Source organism: Oncorhynchus gorbuscha, linkage group LG25 (assembly GCF_021184085.1).
Source record: "Oncorhynchus gorbuscha isolate QuinsamMale2020 ecotype Even-year linkage group LG25, OgorEven_v1.0, whole genome shotgun sequence".
NCBI classification, from domain to species: Eukaryota; Metazoa; Chordata; class Actinopteri; order Salmoniformes; family Salmonidae; genus Oncorhynchus; species Oncorhynchus gorbuscha.
This window is the reverse complement of record NC_060197.1, coordinates 26,538,647-26,557,624: the sequence shown is the minus strand read 5'-3', so window position 1 is coordinate 26,557,624 and position 18,978 is coordinate 26,538,647. Positions and strand designations below refer to the sequence as shown.

At 42.4% G+C, this 18,978-nt stretch overlaps 1 protein-coding gene across 1 annotated transcript in view; it reads left to right on the top strand.

Moving 5' to 3' along the window:
- LOC124013951 (alpha-actinin-3-like) overlaps positions 1–18,978 on the top strand; it is a 36,505-nt gene that overhangs the window by 1,146 nt on the left and 16,381 nt on the right. The gene's annotated exons all lie outside the window — the stretch shown is intronic.

Genomic DNA, 18,978 nt, shown 5'->3' with positions numbered 1-18,978 from the left:
GATATATTAAAAGTTGAATGATTTTAAAATTCCCGCTCAAAACTACTCCCAAGTTGTCTCCGTGAGTTATTTTTTATTTTGGGAGTGCCGCTTATTTTTCTGTGCTTGAGGTGGCAACATAGTGTCAGGAAGTGTCATGTAGCCTGGATGAGACCGTCTGCTAAATGAATAAAAAAGGCAAATAGGCCAAGAGAGTCGCGAGGGGACTTGGGCCCGCCCGTTGTCTTGGCGATCAGCCGGCCTCGCTGTGCTCATGGACATGGATGACAGGTGCATTTAATGAGCCAGAGCTGTCAAGCCTAAAAGTCACTGGGCTGATGTGACAGTTATGATGTACGCCTCGCATGCCTGTGCTCTATGGCCTATCCTAAACTTGGAATGGGACAACCATACCTCCAATAGTGAATTCATTGAGCATAATGGCTAAACTTCAAATAAATATACACATTCATCCATTTCTGATATGTATATTCTATTACCATTGATTTACCAGAAGACATTTTCTGCCTCTGACAATATTTTGTAGAATGTTCATGTACACCTTGCATACAGGTCTGACTCCCTGTCTGGCCTATTTATATTTATACATACCTAGCCTACTTGGGTTGATTGGCATCTTGGGAGAAGGTGGATACTGTACATAACATGCATACAAACATTAATTAGGAAACATAGAAAATGGAATCTGTTCTTTTTCTATGGAAATCCCCTGTCTCTATGATGCAAAAGTTTCCTTCGCACAGTGACTGTACTGGAGATCACATGGCCTTAAGGGTGAGAGACGTCAACAGATGGCCAGTTAGGCAGCGGCCAGAGAGGATGAGTGAGAGAACAGAGAGCCGGAGAAGGGGAGAGACGACCCGGTGTATAGAAGTACACCGACAGGGTTAGTTTCAGACCTACGAATAAACCTGTCCTAAAAATACGCCTGAATTATTTCTGTTTCTCCCCTCCCTCCTCCTCTCTTTCCCCCTGCTTCTCCCTCTTTCCCGGCTTCTCCCTCTTGTTCTGCCCCAGAAGGGCTGTGTGAGTTCACCTCTATGACTGGCCTGGGTGATTGGGTCACTTTAGCACATAAAGAACAGCACACATACACACATACCAAAACAACAGCTTCAGAAGCTGATCTCATATCATCAATATAGAAAGCTGCATCATTTTGAGGTGAAACGAATCTGAGAGGACCTCACCACCTGTTCTAACCCCATGTTCCAAATTTCTGTGGAAAACCACCCGGCTGCAGGCAGGCGCAGTAATAAAGTGTTTGTCAACACACTGTGACCCTGTTGAATATGATAAGAGCATTAGAAATATACACAGCACTCCTTTCACTTTGAGAGGGTAGAATTTGTATGTTTCACTTGGTCCGAAGAGTTATGAAGTAGTATGGCCAATCAAGGTTTAGACTTGCAAGACTGTGTTAGCCTGCTGAGCTAAAGCAGGCTAACGCAGTCTCGGGGAGCTAACGCAGGTCTTCTAGTCTCAAGGCAAGGTTTCTCATTACTCGAGCATGGATTGACGAGCCACCTCCGCTACAGTTACGGTAGTTAACATATTACAGTGGTGTTACAAACTATATCTGAACGTTGACCGCCTACGCAGTTCAGAATGAAAGGATGATGAATGAGAGGAAGGTATGAACGATTCGTATTCACATCACCCATCCTGTCTCTGACTATAGCTCAAGTCATAATAATCCTTTTCTGCAAATAGAGAGCTAGGAAGCTATTTCCTGTGACACGATACAGTACTTTTATTTATCTACTAACATGGAAAATAATTTAGTCAGGTCAGCTTTCATGGAACTAAAGATCATGTCAACTGCAGTAAGCCTATAAAGGGATTGTGTATTTCGGTAAGCTCTGTGTGTACCAAAAAAGGATATTATAATGATATTTGGCATCTACACTAAAGCCCTAAGGTGAAACAGAAAATAGATTAAGTTTACAGAGCAACACTTCAACTTTAAGTTGAAAAACATATTAGTCTAACACTTTATTAAGAAGTTACCCCCTAACATTACAAAAATAAACTTTAATTTACACCACATAGTGTTAAATTGGCCAAGGAGGGCCCCATCACTGCAGTGGGGACAGGATGTGGACTATTCACACTCAGATGTCAACTTAATATGATCAGGGATGACCATTCCCCTGTGGCTGGTAGGCCTGTACCTTCCTCCCCCAGCGAATAGGAAACTCAGCCTGTGAGACTGCATATACAGTTCATTCGGAAAGTATTCAGACCCTTGAATTTTTCCACATTATGTTACGTTACAGCCTTATTCTAAAATTGACTAAATGCCCCCCCCCTCATCAATCTACACACAATACCCCATAATGACAAAGAAAAAACAGTTTTGAATCAATTTTTGCCCATTTTTTGAGGGGAAATGCTGAAATATTACATTTACGTAAGTATTCAGACCCTTTACTCAGTACTTTTTGAAGCACCTTTGGCAGCGATTATAGTCCTGGGTATGACGCTACAAGCTTGGCACACCTGTATGTAGGGAGTTTCTCCCATTCTTCTCTGCAGCTCCTCTCAAGCTCTGTCAGGTTGGATGGGGAGTCCGGACTCAAGAACATTCAGAGACTTGTCCCGAAGCCAATACTGCGTTGTCTTGACTGTGTTCTCAGGGTTGTTGTCATGTTAGAAGGTGAACCTAAGCCCCAGTCTCATCTCCTGAGCGCTCTGGAGCAGGTTTTCGTCAAGGATTCTTCTGTACTTTGCTCCGTTAATATTTCCCTCGATCCTGACTAGTCTCCCAGTCCCTGCTGCTGAAAAACATCACAACAGCATCATGTTGCCACCACCATGCTTCACCGTAGGGATGGTGCCAGGTTTCCTCCAGATGTGATGCTTGGCACTCAGGCCAAAGAGTTCAATCTTGGTTTCATCAGACTAGAGAATCTTGTTTTTCATGGTCTGAGAGTCCTTTAGGTGCCTTTTGGCAAACTCTGTCATGTGCCTTTTACTCAGGAGTGGTTTCCCATCTGGCCACTACCATAATGGCCTGATTGGTGCAGTGCTGCAGAGATGGTTGTCCTTCTGGAAAGTTGTCCACCTCCCTGACCAAGGGCCTTATTCCCCGATTGTCCAGTTTGGTTGGGTGGCCAGCTCTAGGAAGATTCTTGGTGGTTCCGAACTTCTTCCATTTAAGAAAGATGGAGGCCACTGTGTTCTTGGGGACCTTCAATGCTGCTGAAATTTTTTTTGGTTCCCTTTCTCAGATCTCTGTTTCGACACAGTCCAGTCTCTGAGTTCTAAGGACAGTTCCTTGGACCTCATGGTTTGGTTTTTGCTCTGACATGCATGAAACAGGGTGCACCTGAGCTCAATTTCGAGTCTCATAGCAAAGGGTCTGAATACTTATGTGAATTAGGTATAACTTTTTTTTGTTGCTAAAATGTCTAAAAACCTGTTTCTGCTTTGTCGTTATGGGATATTGAGTGTAGATTGATGGGGATGAATATATGTATTTTTTAAATACATTTTTGAGTAAGGCTGTAACATAACACAATGTGGAAAAAGTGAAGGGGTCTGAATACTTTCCGAATGCAATGTATATAGGTTAGCATTGCGCCAGGATGAGCTTGTGCTATGCCAGACAATTACTCAGCTATCTACTCAGTTAGTTAGCAGCTGAAAACCCGGAGTATGTGATGTGATTCACTCGGCAGTGAACTTATTCCCATAGGAAGACACTCACTCTCTCATGTTGCTTTGCAAGTGGCACCTTATTCCCTATATTGTGAACTACTTTGGACCAGAGCCCTATGGGCCTGAAGTACTGCACTAGTGCACTATGTAGGGTATAGCGTGCCATTTGGTATGCAAAACCTTAGTCAGTCTTCAAGGGCTTGGTTTGGACACTTGAGGGCTCATATTTGGGTAGTGGATATTGATCCAGTAAGACAACGATCAATGATTGTTGTGGTGGATACTCTCTTTATAGGGCCTGTAAACTGCTCAGGGAGCCAAAGGCAGTAGGCTTTGATGGAGTGTGTGTGTGCTTGTAAGTGTGGGGAAAAAACACTGCCTCTTGAGCTCTCATGGTAAATCCATTTTCCTCTTGTGTCTCTGTCTTATTTTAATGCAGTAGCAATAACTAAAACTCCACAATTCATTTTTCTTCCATTTCCCTTCCATTTCCCTCTAGTTCCAAAAATGTGTTACTGAATTCACGGAATGAATTTCCATGGAAACGGACCAACACAGGATCTAGCAGAGATTAGGGGAAAATATTTTTTTCATCTCAACGTCTATTTACTACTCTCTATTTATGTGATATTGTATGTATAGTTGTTTAGAATGTTTCATCCCTATCACCCTTTGACTTTAAAAACTTAATCCAATGGAAGTTTTGCTACAAATCAGATTAAGGGTTTTGATGGAATAAAGTAGTACTGTAATTTACTTGTAAATCTCATCCAAAGGATTTTGAAACTGATGAGGATGTGTCCCTTTCACCCAGCCTGGTATCATAGACTAGACGTAACATAGCAAACATAAATCCGGGACACTCAAATTAGTATGATATGTTGTGTTTGGTATGCTTACATAAGACAGTTGGTCACTTAAAGCAAAAACAAATTTGTATTTTTTATTTATTTATTTATTTCACCTTTATTTAACCAGGTAGGCTAGTTGAGAACAAGTTCTCATTTGCAACTGCGACCTGGCCAAGATAAGCATAACAGTGTGAGCAGACAACACAGAGTTACACATGGAGTAAACAATTAACAAGTCAATAACACAGTAGAGAAAAAAGAGAGTCTATATACATTGTGTGCAAAAGGCATGAGGAGGTAGGCGAATAATTACAATTTTGCAGATTAACACTGGAGTGATAAATGATCAGATGGTCATGTACAGGTAGAGATATTGGTGTGCAAAAGAGCAGAAAAGTAAATAAATAAAAACAGTATGGGGATGAGGTAGGTAAAAATGGGTGGGCTATTTACCGATAGACTATGTACAGCTGCAGCGATCGGTTAGCTGCTCAGATAGCAGATGTTTGAAGTTGGTGAGGGAGATGAGTCTCCAACTTCAGCGATTTTTGCAATTTGTTCCAGTCACAGGCAGCAGAGAACTGGAACGAAAGGCGGCCAAATGAGGTGTTGGCTTTAGGGATGATCAGTGAGATACACCTGCTGGAGTGCATGCTACGGGTGAGCCAGTGGGTCTGGCGACGAATATGTAGCGATGGCCAGCCGACTAGAGCATACAGGTCGCAGTGGTGGGTAGTATAAGGTGCTTTAGTGACAAAACGGATGGCACTGTGATAAACTGCATCCAGTTTGCTGAGTAGAGTGTTGGAAGCAATTTTGTAGATGACATCGCCGAAGTCGAGGATCGGTAGGATAGTCAGTTTTACTAGGGTAAGTTTGGCGGCGTGAGTGAAAGTAGGGTAGTTGGTTGGGGTGGATGGGTGGGTTGCGAGTTTGAATCTTATCACGGACAACTAGCATTTTAGCTCATTTGCAACTTTTAAACTACTTACTACTTTTTAGCTACTTATCATGTTAGTTAACCCTAACCTTAATCATTTTAGCGACCCTTCTCCAAACCCTTACCCATTAACCTAACTCCTGAACTTAACCCTAACCCCTAACTAACCCCTAGCTTAGCTAACATTAGCCAGCTAGCTAACATTAGCCACCTAGCTAGAATTCGTAACATATCATACGTTTTGCAAATGCGTAACATATTGTACATTTTGCAAATTCCTCATGTATTGTACGTTTTGCATATTCGTGACATATCATGTGAATTGTAATTCGTAACCTATCATACAAAATGAGTGATGGGCATCCACACGTTAATACATACCATATGAAACGTAACATATCCTGCTAAATGGAGTGTCTCGGATTTACGTACAGAATAATAAGAAATGCTCCGAGACCAGGTTGTTTCACCTCACATTCTCATCAATCTCTGGTGACAAGCACAGTGACAAGCTTAGCCTATGCAATGTGTTTTCTCAGATATTCATGGACTGGATGATATTATTAAGTCCCTTTTAACAATCTGCTCTCCAAAAACTGTTGTTTGTTCTGTCATTAGGTCTAACCAGTCAAACTCACCGACGCTTGAGGAATATCTCATCGATCTCGTAGGTCTCACCCGCATAGCTGGGTGAAGTTCATGGTGCCATTGTCCTTATTAACAAGGGGCCCCAGGAACAGTGGAAGAGCTCTGTTTTCATGGCATCCAACAAATGTAACCACTTGGAGTTTGCTAAACGACATTGGCACTTAGATTGGAAATGGTGCCATGGTCAGATGACATGAAAATAGAGGTCGTAGGTCTCGCACACCAGTGGTGGATTTGGCGTTGGAAAAAGGAGGCATATGCAGAAAAGAAACTCGTAAAATATGGTGATGGCTCTTAAATTTAATGGGGCTATTTTGCTTCCACTGGTCTTGGGGCCCTCGTTAAAGGTCAACAGCATCATGAACTTTACTCAGTACCAGGACATTTTAGCTGAAAACCAGTCTCTCTGCCAGGAGACTGAAACTTGGCCGCAAGTGAATCTTCCAGCAAGACAATGACCCCAAGCACACATCAAAAGCCACAAATAAATTGTTAATTGACCACAAAATCAACATTTTGCTATGGCCATACCAGTCCCCAGACTTATTGAAAACCTGCGGTTTGAATTGAAGAGGGCGGTCCATAAACACAGATGAAGTATATCAAGGATCTGGAAAGATTCTGTATGGGGGAATGGTCTAAGATCTCCAATCTCATAAAACATTTTTTAGAAAAGTCTCAGTGCCATTATCCCCACAAGGTGAGGTATTTAAAGGTATTGAAAACATGGGGTACCAATAATTTTGACTGTTATTTTTCTTATATTTTTTTATAACATGTTAAACAAAATGTTTCTCTGGGGGAATTGTATTTGTATAAAATTATTTTATTTGAGCATACGATATGGCTTATATATATATATATATATATATATATATATATATATATATATATTTATTTATTTAATGCAGGCTTTTTTTTGCTCCTCTTTATAAAAGGGTGTCAATAATTTTGGACCTGACTATTTACTTCGGGCCTATTTTTATAAGTCTACTGGAATCGACAAGCCTGTCTAAGTAATGTGTTTTTATTATTCTATCTTTTCTCCTTCCTTACAATAATTCAACATTTTGAAACAAAGTTCATACTGCAAGTGAATGCAAGGCAGAACTGAACTGGGCAAGAGAACTTTTGTGTGTGTGTAGGGAAAAAGCGAGGTAAGAGAGAGCTTGTAGTGAGATCAGATGGCAGTTGCTATTCCAGAAGCTGTGTCCATGTAGGGAGGCTTCTATAAACTGCCTTAGTGGAGCTAGGAGCCCTGGGAGGCCACAGGAAGGGCTGAGGAGTGTGTTCTGTGATGCCTCCTCCAAGTGTGTGTGTGTGTGTGTGTGTGTGTGTGTGTGTGTGTGTGTGTGTGTGTGTGTGTGTGTGTGTGTGTGTGTGTGTGTGTGTGTGTGTGTGTGTGTGTGTGTGTGTGTGTTGTTGGGGGCGCTAAGACGTGAGGTCACAGGTATTCCATGGTGTGGTAATGGTAAAGGGACACCGAGGTGTCCACAATCCACAGGGAGAAAGAAGATATGATTGGGGGGAGGGATAGATGGAGCGAGGGATGGAGGGAGGTATGGAAGAGTTTTGTCATGGTTTACTCTCCATCTGAGGCAAAAATCCACAAACTATGTCTTTCAATGGTCTTATTACTTGTTAATTTTGTATGATAAGCCTTAGTATCTCCCCATTGTGTCAGGTGCCGCTGTTGGCACTGAAGATTGAAGCCTGTCATTGTGTGTGTGTGTGTGTGTGTGAGTATATGATATCAGAATCCTGTTTAAAGAGGCAGAAGTCAGAACAGAACTGATACGCCTGCTGAAATTAGACCCCCCCCCCCACTCATATAAGACAGACGGTCAGCTGTAAATCCTACTCCCCTCTTTAACCAATTTATCCCTCTGCAATCATCAATCACAGTGCCCAGAGCACATAACACACACACACACACACACACACAGTGAAGCAGTCGGAAGGTTGTACCATGCTCTGCTCTACGTTCCCATACCATATGCTTCTGTGACCACTAGAAGGCCCAGTGTGTTTGACATTTAACCTTCGAGTCACTCAGTCAAGTTGCAGGCAGAAGGATAGAACAGATAAACACTGGAATGGAACGGAACGATATATAATGGAACGATGTTTAGTAGAATGGAATGGAACAATGGAATGGAATGGAATTTCATCTCTTGCCCTTTAATAAAAGCATTGATGCAAACAGATAAAAATACATTATGATTCATATGTCAGATGTGTAACTGTTGGTATCACTCTCTGCCAGGTGCAGGTCCAAGTGTTAGTCATAGTCGTACGTATTGTCACTTTGATCGTGTTAATACCAGTCAGTACTAAAGCTTGGAATGGTCAACCTCATAAATAAGCAACACACAAACACCATATTATAGAGAACTCGTTGTAAACCTGTGGCATTTGGTCTATTTCAGACTTCCTGTCTAAAAAAATGTTTTCAGAACAGAATTAAAGAAAAAGTCCAGCATTGTTCATCCCGATGCACAAGTCAAGTTGAGTGTGTAGAAATGGGCCTCTATCTCTGTTTTCTTCAGTATCCTTCAGTATTCAGTTCCTGTATGGCTGTTGCGGTCAATGACAATATGTTCTCAGTCAACCTCTCTGGTTAAATAAATGCAATTTAAGGATGGGCATTCTCTCAGATGTGAGTCCATGAGAGGGGCTTCACTCCATGCTGTAACTGCTGAAATAAGTGTTAAATACAGAATAATTAGCAACGGGCATTCTCTTAGACGTGAGAGTGTGAGGGGGTGCATCAATTCGCTGCACGCTGTCATCAGGTGTGCCTCCTGTTGCTTGGAGCTGGCTGCCCTTGTGCCCAGGGGGTGGCTGGCAGCTGGGACCGAGCTGGGTTGGCAGAAGAGGTGTGCCCGCTGGCCGCTACACTCAGCCTGCCAACGCGAGGCTAGTCAAAGCCTTTGATCCTCTAAATGTAGAAATATTAGGCCTGGTGTTTAGAATGCTGGCCCTCAGAGTCTCTGAATGAGTCTCAAATGGGACCCCATTCCCTTTATAGCGCACTACTTTTGACCAGTCCCCCCGGGGCCCATTACTTTTCTGCCGCGGTCAAAAGTAACGCACTAGGTAGGAATAGGGTGCCATTTGGGACACTGCCTCTTAACATCCTGACATCTTTACTTACAGTACCCATAGTAGTATGAGTTACCATACCCAATCACAGGGATGACTAACTCTGGAATTTCCATCCGTTTCTACAGACTTATGAAAAACAGCTTTTAGTTTTCTGGCACCCCATGTATGGAATAATCTTCATATTTCCCTACAAATGGGTGTATTGGTGCCTTTCGGGCAGTTGAGAGTGTTGATTGAAGACATATTTTTGAGGAATGGGATTGTTTTTCACGAGTTTGTCTCTTTTTGCACTTAATTTGTTTTGTCTTATAATATTTCTTATTGTGTATTTGTGTGTAATTTGTTGTGTAATTCTCAGATGCAGGGCTCCCTTACAAAAGAGATCTTGCTGTCAATGGGACTCTTTCTTAAAATAAGGTCTAGTAAACTAATGTATTTTGAATTGAAAACTATTTTGAAGATCTACAGTATCTTGAAGGCAAGACATTTGACCGTGTGTGTTATTGCCCTCCCATTATCCTCCCATTATGTCTGAAGTAATGGTTTGCTCGGGATTCGTGGAATTGGAGGTTGGAAGGTGGGGTGGGAAGGTCGGTTTCAAGTTTTAATAGTTGTATGTGGGATATGTGGGATACACAAAGGTATACATCGCCCAACAAAATGCTTACTCGCAGGGGGCTCAGTTCTACTCTTATGTCATCGTCCCAAAGCGTCCCGGTGGCAGCGGCAATCAAGTTCGAGCCTTAGGTCTCCGTTAGGGGGACATTTAAAACCCTCATGAGGGGAAGACGAGGAAGGAGGGATGTGGTGAGGGTGGTGGGGTGTCACTCCAAAAGCTGTCGCACCTGTTGTATGGCCAAGCCTCCCCTCCCCTCCCTAACACTGTCTAATGAAACTCAAAGGAAAAAGAGTTGACCAATGTTGACATTCCACATAAAGACATTACAAGTACCCACAGACAACTGGCAACCACTGACCCTTTCTGTCAGCTGTAAAAAATGTAATAAAGTAAAGTTATCCACCCGTACGGTTTTTACAGCACAAAGTCATTTCTCAGTAGTTAAACCCATGAATGTGTGACTGACATGCACAAGGCTTACGTGTGGAGGACAGAGAAAAAAAAGCCAAGTATAGCATTTGGTGATGATGATAATGAGGCGTTTTAAGGGCATGTCAATCATAGGCAATAATATACTTATGGTCATGTAGTGTATGTGGACACCTGCTCGTCAAACATCTCATTCCAAAATCATGGGCATTCATATCAGAGGTCGACCGATTACTCGGCATGGCCGATTTAATGAGGGCCGAATTCAAGTTTTCACAACAATCGGTAAATCTGCCTTTTTGGACGCCGATTATGGCCGATTACATTCCATTCCATGAGCTGACTGTGTGGCTGACTGTGTGGCTGTTACGAGAGTGGCGCATCAAAAGGACCTTGTGGAAGCAAGGAGCCAAGGTAAGTTGCTCGCTAGCATTACATTTATCTCATAAAAAACAATCAATCTTCACATAATCACTAGTTAACTAGCTTGTCCTGCGTTGCATTCAATCAATGCAGTGCCTGTTAATTTATCATCAAATCACAGCCTACTTCAACTTCGGTGATAATTTAACAATAGCGCAGTCGTGTACCTAACCATAAACATCAATGCCTTTCTTAAAATCAATACACAGAAGTATATATTTTTTAAACCTGCATATTTACTTAAAATAAATTAATGTTTGCAGGCAATAATAACTATGGAAATTGTGTCACTTCTCTTGCGTTCAGTGCAAGCAGAGTCAGGGTATATGTAGCAGTTTTGGCCCCCTGGCTCGTTGTGAACCTTGTGAAGGCCATTTATTCTTAACAAAGACCGTAATTAATTTGCCAGACTTTTTCATAATAATTATGACATAACATTGAAGGTTGTGCAACGTAACAGCAATATTTAGACTTAAAGTTGCCACCCAGAACGGTTCCGTATTTCACTGAAAGAATAAACATTTGTTTTCGAAATGATAGTTTATGAATTTGACCAAAAGTGTGTATTTGTGTGTTTATTATATTATAATTAAGTCTTATGATTTGATATTTGATAGAGCAGTCTGACTGAGCGGTGGTAGGCAGCAGCAGGCTCGTAAGCATTCATTCAAACAGCACTTTACTGCGTTTGCCAGCAGCTCTTAGCAATGCTTGAAGCACAGCGCTGTTTATGACTTCCCGAGATTAGGCTGTCAATAGTAAAGTGCCCATAAGAACATCCAATAGTCAAAGGTATATGAAATACAAATGGTATAGAGAGAAATAGTTGACACGTCAAATTCCTACAATAACTACAACCTAAAACTTCTTAACTGGGAATGTTAAAAGGAACCACCAGCTTTCATATGTTCTGAGCAAGGAACTTAAACGTTAGCTTTTTCACATGGCACATATTGCCCTTTTTACCTTCTCCGACACTGGGTTTTTGCATTATTTAAACCAAATTGAACATGTTTCATTATTTATTTGAGACTAAATACATGTTATTCATGTATTAAGTTAGACTAAAAGTGTTTTATTGTTCATTCAGTATTGTTGTAATTGTCATTAATGCTAATTGTGGCAGACCAAGGGGTTTGGTCAAAACGTTTACACAGAACAAACACAGACAGAGTAGGATTAGCTCAGTTTCAAGGGTGTGTATTTGAATAACAAACCAAAAGAAAAGGTCTCCCCCATGAGACTCTCTCCAGCATACCGTCTTCTGGGGTCCGGGTCTTGCTGTATCCTGCGGGGAACAAAAACTGAGCTCCCTACTTTTACTTCTGGAACCATCTCCAACTATACGGGAGTAACCTTTCTTCCCCCAGTCCCTTCTCCCGTGTGCCGCCCTTCTGGAAGCTTTATGGGACTCGTCCAGCTGGTGAGCAATCAGCCCTTAATTACTCACCAACCCCAATCAGCCTCGGTTAGTCCTGGCCGGAGAGTCAGTAGAGACCTGACACGTCCAGCAGAGGGAGCCATTGCCTCGTGATGTATACTCCGTCTGTCACCAGGCCTCGACGAGTCTCCCCCTGGTGGTTGACCTGCTGTACTCCACAAAATATATAAAAATCGGCTGATTAATCGGTATCGGCTTTTTTTGGTCCTCCAATAATTGGCACCGGTCGACCTTTATTCATATGGACTTGGTCCCCCCTTTGCTGCTACAACAGCCTACACTCTTCTGGGAAGGCTTTCCACTAGATGTTGGAACAATGCTGCGGGGATTTGCTTCCATTCAGCCATAAGAGCACTGAGGTTGGGCACTGATGTTGTGTGATTAGGCCTGGCTCGCAGTTGGTGTTCCAATTCACCGATATCGACAAACCATTTCTGCATGGACCTCGCTTTGTGCACAGGGGCATTGTCATGCTGAAACAGGAAAGGCCCTTCCCCAAACTGTTGCCACAAAGTTGGAAGCATAGAATCATCTAGAATGTCATTGTATGCTGTAGCGTTAAAATGTCCCTTCACTGGAACTAAGATCATGAAAAACAGCCCCAGACCATTACTCCTCCTCCGCCAAACTTTACAGTTGGCACTACGTATTGGGGCGGGTAGCGTTTTCCTGGCATCTGCCAAACTCAGATTCGTCCATCGGACTGCCAGATGGTGAAGCGTGATTCATCACTCCAGAGAACTGCGTTTCCACTGCTCCAGAGTCCAATGGCGGTGAACTTTACACCACTCTAGCTGACACTTGGCATTGCGCATGGTGATCTTAGGCTTGTTTGCGGCTGCTCGGCCATGGAAACCCATTTCATTAAGTTCCTGACGAGATGACGTTGCTTCCAGAGGCAGTTTGGAACTGTTTGCTACCGAGGACAGACAATTTTTACGAGCTTTAGCACTCGGTGGTTCCGTTCTGTGAGCTTGTGTGGCCCACCACTTCGCAGCTGAGCCTTTGTCGCTCCTAGACGTTTCCGCTTAACAATAACAGCACTTACAGTAACCGGGGCAGCTCTAGCAGGGCACAAATTAGACAAACTGACACATCCTATGACGGTGCCATGTTGAAAGTCACTGAGCTCCTCAGTAAGGGCATTCCACTGCCAATGTTTGTCTATGGAGATTTGCATGACTGTGTGCTCGATTTTTAAACACCTGTCAGCAACGGGTGTGGCTGAAATAGCCAAATCCACTAATTTGAAGGGGTGTCCACATAATTTTGTATCGATAGTGTATATATTTTTTAAATGCGAACATATAAGCCTAAAACATATGTGGACAAAAAGTTAATGGTCCCATCTTTGTCATCTGTGGGGTCACAGATATCCTTTTAATTTGTTCTGACAAATCATGTTTAATATTGATACGTGTAGTTGTTAGCGATACGTGTAGTTGTTAGCGATACGTGTAGTTGTTAGCGATAGGTGTAGCTGTTAGCGATAGGTGTAGTTGTTAGTGATAGATGTGGTTGGCATGGACCTGGTGTGAAGAAGGTATGGCTTTCATGATGGATGTAGTTGTCATGACAATCTGTCGGTCGGTTTGGTTGTTAGGTTATTTAGACTTTGTTACAGGTTGGTTGTTTACACTTTGTTACACTTTGGTTGTTTACAGGTTGGTTGTTTACACTGTTACACTTTGGTTGTTTACAGGTTGGTTGTTTACACTGTTACACTTTGGTTTTTTACAGGTTGGTTGTTTACAGGTTGGTTGTTTACACTGTTACACTTTGGTGGTTTACAGGTTGGTTGTTTACACTGTTACACTTTGGTTGTTTACAGGTTGGTTGTTTACAGGTTGGTTGTTTAAACTGTTACACTTTGGTGGTTTACAGGTTGGTTGTTTACACTGTTACACTTTGGTTGTTTACAGGTTGGTTGTTTACACTGTTACACTTTGGTGGTTTACAGGTTGGTTGTTTACACTGTTACACTTTGGTGGTTTACAGGTTGGTTGTTTACACTGTTACACTTTGGTTGTTTACAGGTTGATTGTTTACACTGTTACACTTTGGTGGTTTACAGGTTGGTTGTTTACACTGTTACACTTTGGTTGTTTACAGGTTGGTTGTTTACACTGTTACACTTTGGTGGTTTACAGGTTGGTTGTTTACACTGTTACACTTTGGTTGTTTACAGGTTGGTTGTTTACACTGTTACACTTTGGTGGTTTACAGGTTGGTTGTTTACACTGTTACACTTTGGTTGTTTACAGGTTGGTTGTTTACACTGTTACACTTTGGTGGTTTACAGGTTGGTTGTTTACACTTTGGTGGTTTACAGGTTGGTTGTTTACACTGTTACACTTTGGTTGTTTACAGGTTGGTTGTTTACAGGTTGGTTGTTTACACTGTTACACTTTGGTTGTTTACAGGTTGGTTGTTTACACTGTTACACTTTGGTTGTTTACAGGTTGGTTGTTTACACTGTTACACTTTGGTTTTTTACAGGTTGGTTGTTTACAGGTTGGTTGTTTACACTGTTACACTTTGGTGGTTTACAGGTTGGTTGTTTACACTGTTACACTTTGGTTGTTTACAGGTTGGTTGTTTACAGGTTGGTTGTTTAAACTGTTACACTTTGGTGGTTTACAGGTTGGTTGTTTACACTGTTACACTTTGGTTGTTTACAGGTTGGTTGTTTACACTGTTACACTTTGGTGGTTTACAGGTTGGTTGTTTACACTGTTACACTTTGGTGGTTTACAGGTTGGTTGTTTACACTGTTACACTTTGGTTGTTTACAGGTTGATTGTTTACACTGTTACACTTTGGTGGTTTACAGGTTGGTTGTTTACACTGTTACACTTTGGTTGTTTACAGGTTGGTTGTTTACACTGTTACACTTTGGTGGTTTACAGTTTGGTTGTTTACACTGTTACACTTTGGTTGTTTACAGGTTGGTTGTTTACACTGTTACACTTTGGTGGTTTACAGGTTGGTTGTTTACACTGTTACACTTTGGTTGTTTACAGGTTGGTTGTTTACACTGTTACACTTTGGTGGTTTACAGGTTGGTTGTTTACACTTTGGTGGTTTACAGGTTGGTTGTTTACACTGTTACACTTTGGTTGTTTACAGGTTGGTTGTTTACAGGTTGGTTGTTTACACTGTTACACTTTGGTTGTTTACAGGTTGGTTGTTTACAGGTTGGTTGTTTACACTGTTACACTTTGGTGGTTTACAGGTTGATTGTTTACACTGTTACACTTTGGTTGTTTACAGGTTGGTTGTTTACAGGTTGGTTGTTTACACTGTTACACTTTGGTTGTTTACAGGTTGGTTGTTTACAGGTTGGTTGTTTACACTGTTACACTTTGGTGGTTTACAGGTTGGTTGTTTACACTGTTACACTTTGGTGGTTTACAGGTTGGTTGTTTACACTGTTACACTTTGGTGGTTTACAGGTTGGTTGTTTACACTGTTACACTTTGGTGGTTTACAGGTTGGTTGTTTACACTGTTACACTTTGGTTGTTTACAGGTTGGTTGTTTACACTTTGGTGGTTTACAGGTTGAGCTGCAGTACATTATTTAGGATGTACTAAGAGTTAGGCGGGGCGTATAACATGGCATTGTGAATGTGCGTGGGTGGGCGTGGTGAGCATGTGTACGTATGTGCGTGTGTGGGTGTGGTGCGCGTGTGAGTGAATGTTCTCTTCCATTGTCCTCCCCCCACCTATGAGTTTGGTAGAGCAGCTATGTATGGCTTTGCCAAGTGTGGCTTCTCTCCAGACTGATGGGACTATTTATAATTATAAAGACGGCTGCTTCTGTTTTTATACACGGCGTCATACCTCATCAGGATGGTACTGTGTGTGTCCGAGCGTGTGTGTCAGGCAAGTGAGTGTTTGTGTTTGTGTGTGTGTGTGTGTGTGTGTGTGTGTGTACATACGTCTGTGTGATTCATACCATAGACACCTGTCTGTCCAGGTCTGTCTCTCCCTGGCCTATCCCACCAGTTCTATAGTCATGTGTTGGCCTGGACTGGACAGAGGCTGTATTTATATATACGGTCAGTATGCTCAGACTGTGCTCTCACACTGGGTGGACACACACACACACACACACACACACACACACACACACACACACACACACACACACACACACACACACACACACACACACACACACACACACACACACACACACACACACACACACACACACACACACACACACACACACACACACACACACAGTTTAGCCAGTCCTGCAGACATTGTTACCAGATTTATTTTACACTGCTGTTGAGCGCTGATACAGGAATACTCCTGTCCTGTTATGTTTAAGGCATGAGTGGTTGTGGTATATGGCCAATGTACCGTACCACGGCTAAGGGCTGTTCTGGATACAGCCCTAAGCCGTGGTATATTGACCATATACCACAAACCCCAGAGGTGCCTTATTGCTACTATAAGCTGGTTACCAACGTAATTAGAGCAGTAAAAATACAATATTTTGTCATACCTGCGGCTGTCAGCCAATCAGCATTCAGGGTTCGAACCACCCAGTTTATAATAATAAAAGGATATCAACGGCAGATGGGGGATGCATCCCTAATGGCAACCCACTCCCTTATTAGTGCACTAGGGCCCATAGGGCTGGTAGTGGGACACAACCAATGGAGTCTAGGATGTGATGTTAGCATTAGTAATCCGGTGGATCGGGGTGAGTTTGTTTTGGACTTATATCTAGCTATGTCTTAAAAGGATAGTTCATCATTCTTTGTCAACACAAGCCCATTTTTGATTGTTGAGATTCCACCTAATATGTTCACACAGAGGTGTGTCATCTTAAAGGGATAGTTCACCACCAAAATTAAAGTTAGCCAGACATGTCATGTCCACTTTTGGATGAAAAAGTCTGAGAAACTGGTTTGAACTGTCCTTTTAATGCTCATGTGCTTGTAGGCAATTTCTACCTGACACTTCTACCCTCTTCTCTATTCTGTTTCTTTGTTAAAGGTCCCAATGCAGCTGTTTTAATCTCAATATCAAATCATTTCTGGATAAAAATGATGTACCTTCCTGTGATTGTTTTCAATTTAAATGGTAAAAAATGTAATAAAATAGCTTTTTTAGCAAATAGACATTTCTAAGCAAGTGGTCTGAGTGGGAAGGGTAAAATTAGCTGTTATTGTCAGAGAGGTTTGGAACTCTCTTTCTTATTGGTCTATTAACTAATTTACTGCATGGCGATCAATGTATTTATAAAGCCCTTTTTATATCAGTTGTCACAAAGTGCTATACAGAAACCCAGCCTAAAACCCCAAACAGCAAGCAATGCAGGTGTAGAAGGCTGTATCACAACCGGCCGTGTTTGGGAGTCCCGTAGGGTGGCGCACAATTGGCCAAATGTCGTCAGGGTTTGGCCGGGGTAGGCCGACATTTTTCTTAACTGACTTGCCTCGTTAAATAAGGGTTCAAGAAAATAAATAAATAAAAGAAGCACGGTGGCTAGGAAAAACTCCCTAGAAAGGCAGGAACCTAGGAAGAAACCTAGAGAGGAACCAGACTGGGGACAGTCAGGAGTCATCAGGCCATGTAGTCCTGAGGGAGGGGAGAAGGAGAGAGAGAGAATTGGAGGGAGAATACTTAAATTCACACAGGACACCAGATAAGACAGGAGAATTACACCAGATATAACAGACTGACCCTAGCCCCTCGGCACATAGACTATTCCAGCATAGATACTGGAGACTGAGACAGGGGTGGGTCGGGGGACACTGTGGCCCGTCCGACGATACTCCCGGACAGAGTCAACCAGGCAGGATATAACCCCACCCACTTTTCCAAAGCACAGCCCCCACACCACTAGAGGGATATCAACCGACCACCAACTTACTACTCTGAGACAAGGCTGAGTACAGCCCATAAAGATCTCCTCCACCGCACAAGCCCGAGGGGGCATATTTTCAGTGATGTCACCAAGCAGGCCAAAACCCCATCCCACCAAAACAGGCAAAAAAAAACAGCTCTTACACTGAAAGGGCATTATCATAATTTTCACAATTTCAGAGTATTATTCCAACCTCATAGTGTGGAAATATATATAAAAAACAAAATCATGTTTTTGACTGCATTGGGCCTTTAAAGTCCTGAATCCCTCTCCTTTCTTTAGTCTCACAAGTCACACAGTTGTTTGTGAAATGTGCCAATCTGAGGATGCTAGATGTAACTACAGGATGTTAGACGTAACTACAGGATGTTAGACGTAACTACAGGATGTTAGACGTAACTACAGGATGTTAGACGTAACTACAGGATGTTAGACGAAACTACAGGATGTTAGACGAAACTACATGATGTTAGACGAAACTACGGGACGTTAGACAACTACAGGATGTTAGACAAAACTACAGGATGTTAGACAAAACTACAGGATGTTAGACAAAACTACAGGATGTTAGACGTAACTACAGGATGTTAGACGTAACTACAGGATGTTAGACGTAACTGCAGGATGTTAGACGTAACTGCAGGATGTTAGACGTAACTGCAGGATGTTAGTGGTAGCTGCAGGGATGGTTACGTGGTAACAGTGGTTGCATCACATTCTTGATGGACAGATGGTGTCTGGGATGAGAGGAGGATGTGTGTGTGTGTGTGTCCACCCAGCTGTGCTGAGGGTCATCAGGCCCTCCCACTGTCCCCTCTCCCTGAGCTATGACAGGCATCCAGCAGAATGCCTGTGTGTGTGTTTGTGTCCAGACCAGACCAACACAGGCACAGAGGGTCAGCGCAACAGTTGGAGATGAGAGACATAAGAGAAGGGGAGGACACAGGGAGAAGGGGGGACACAGA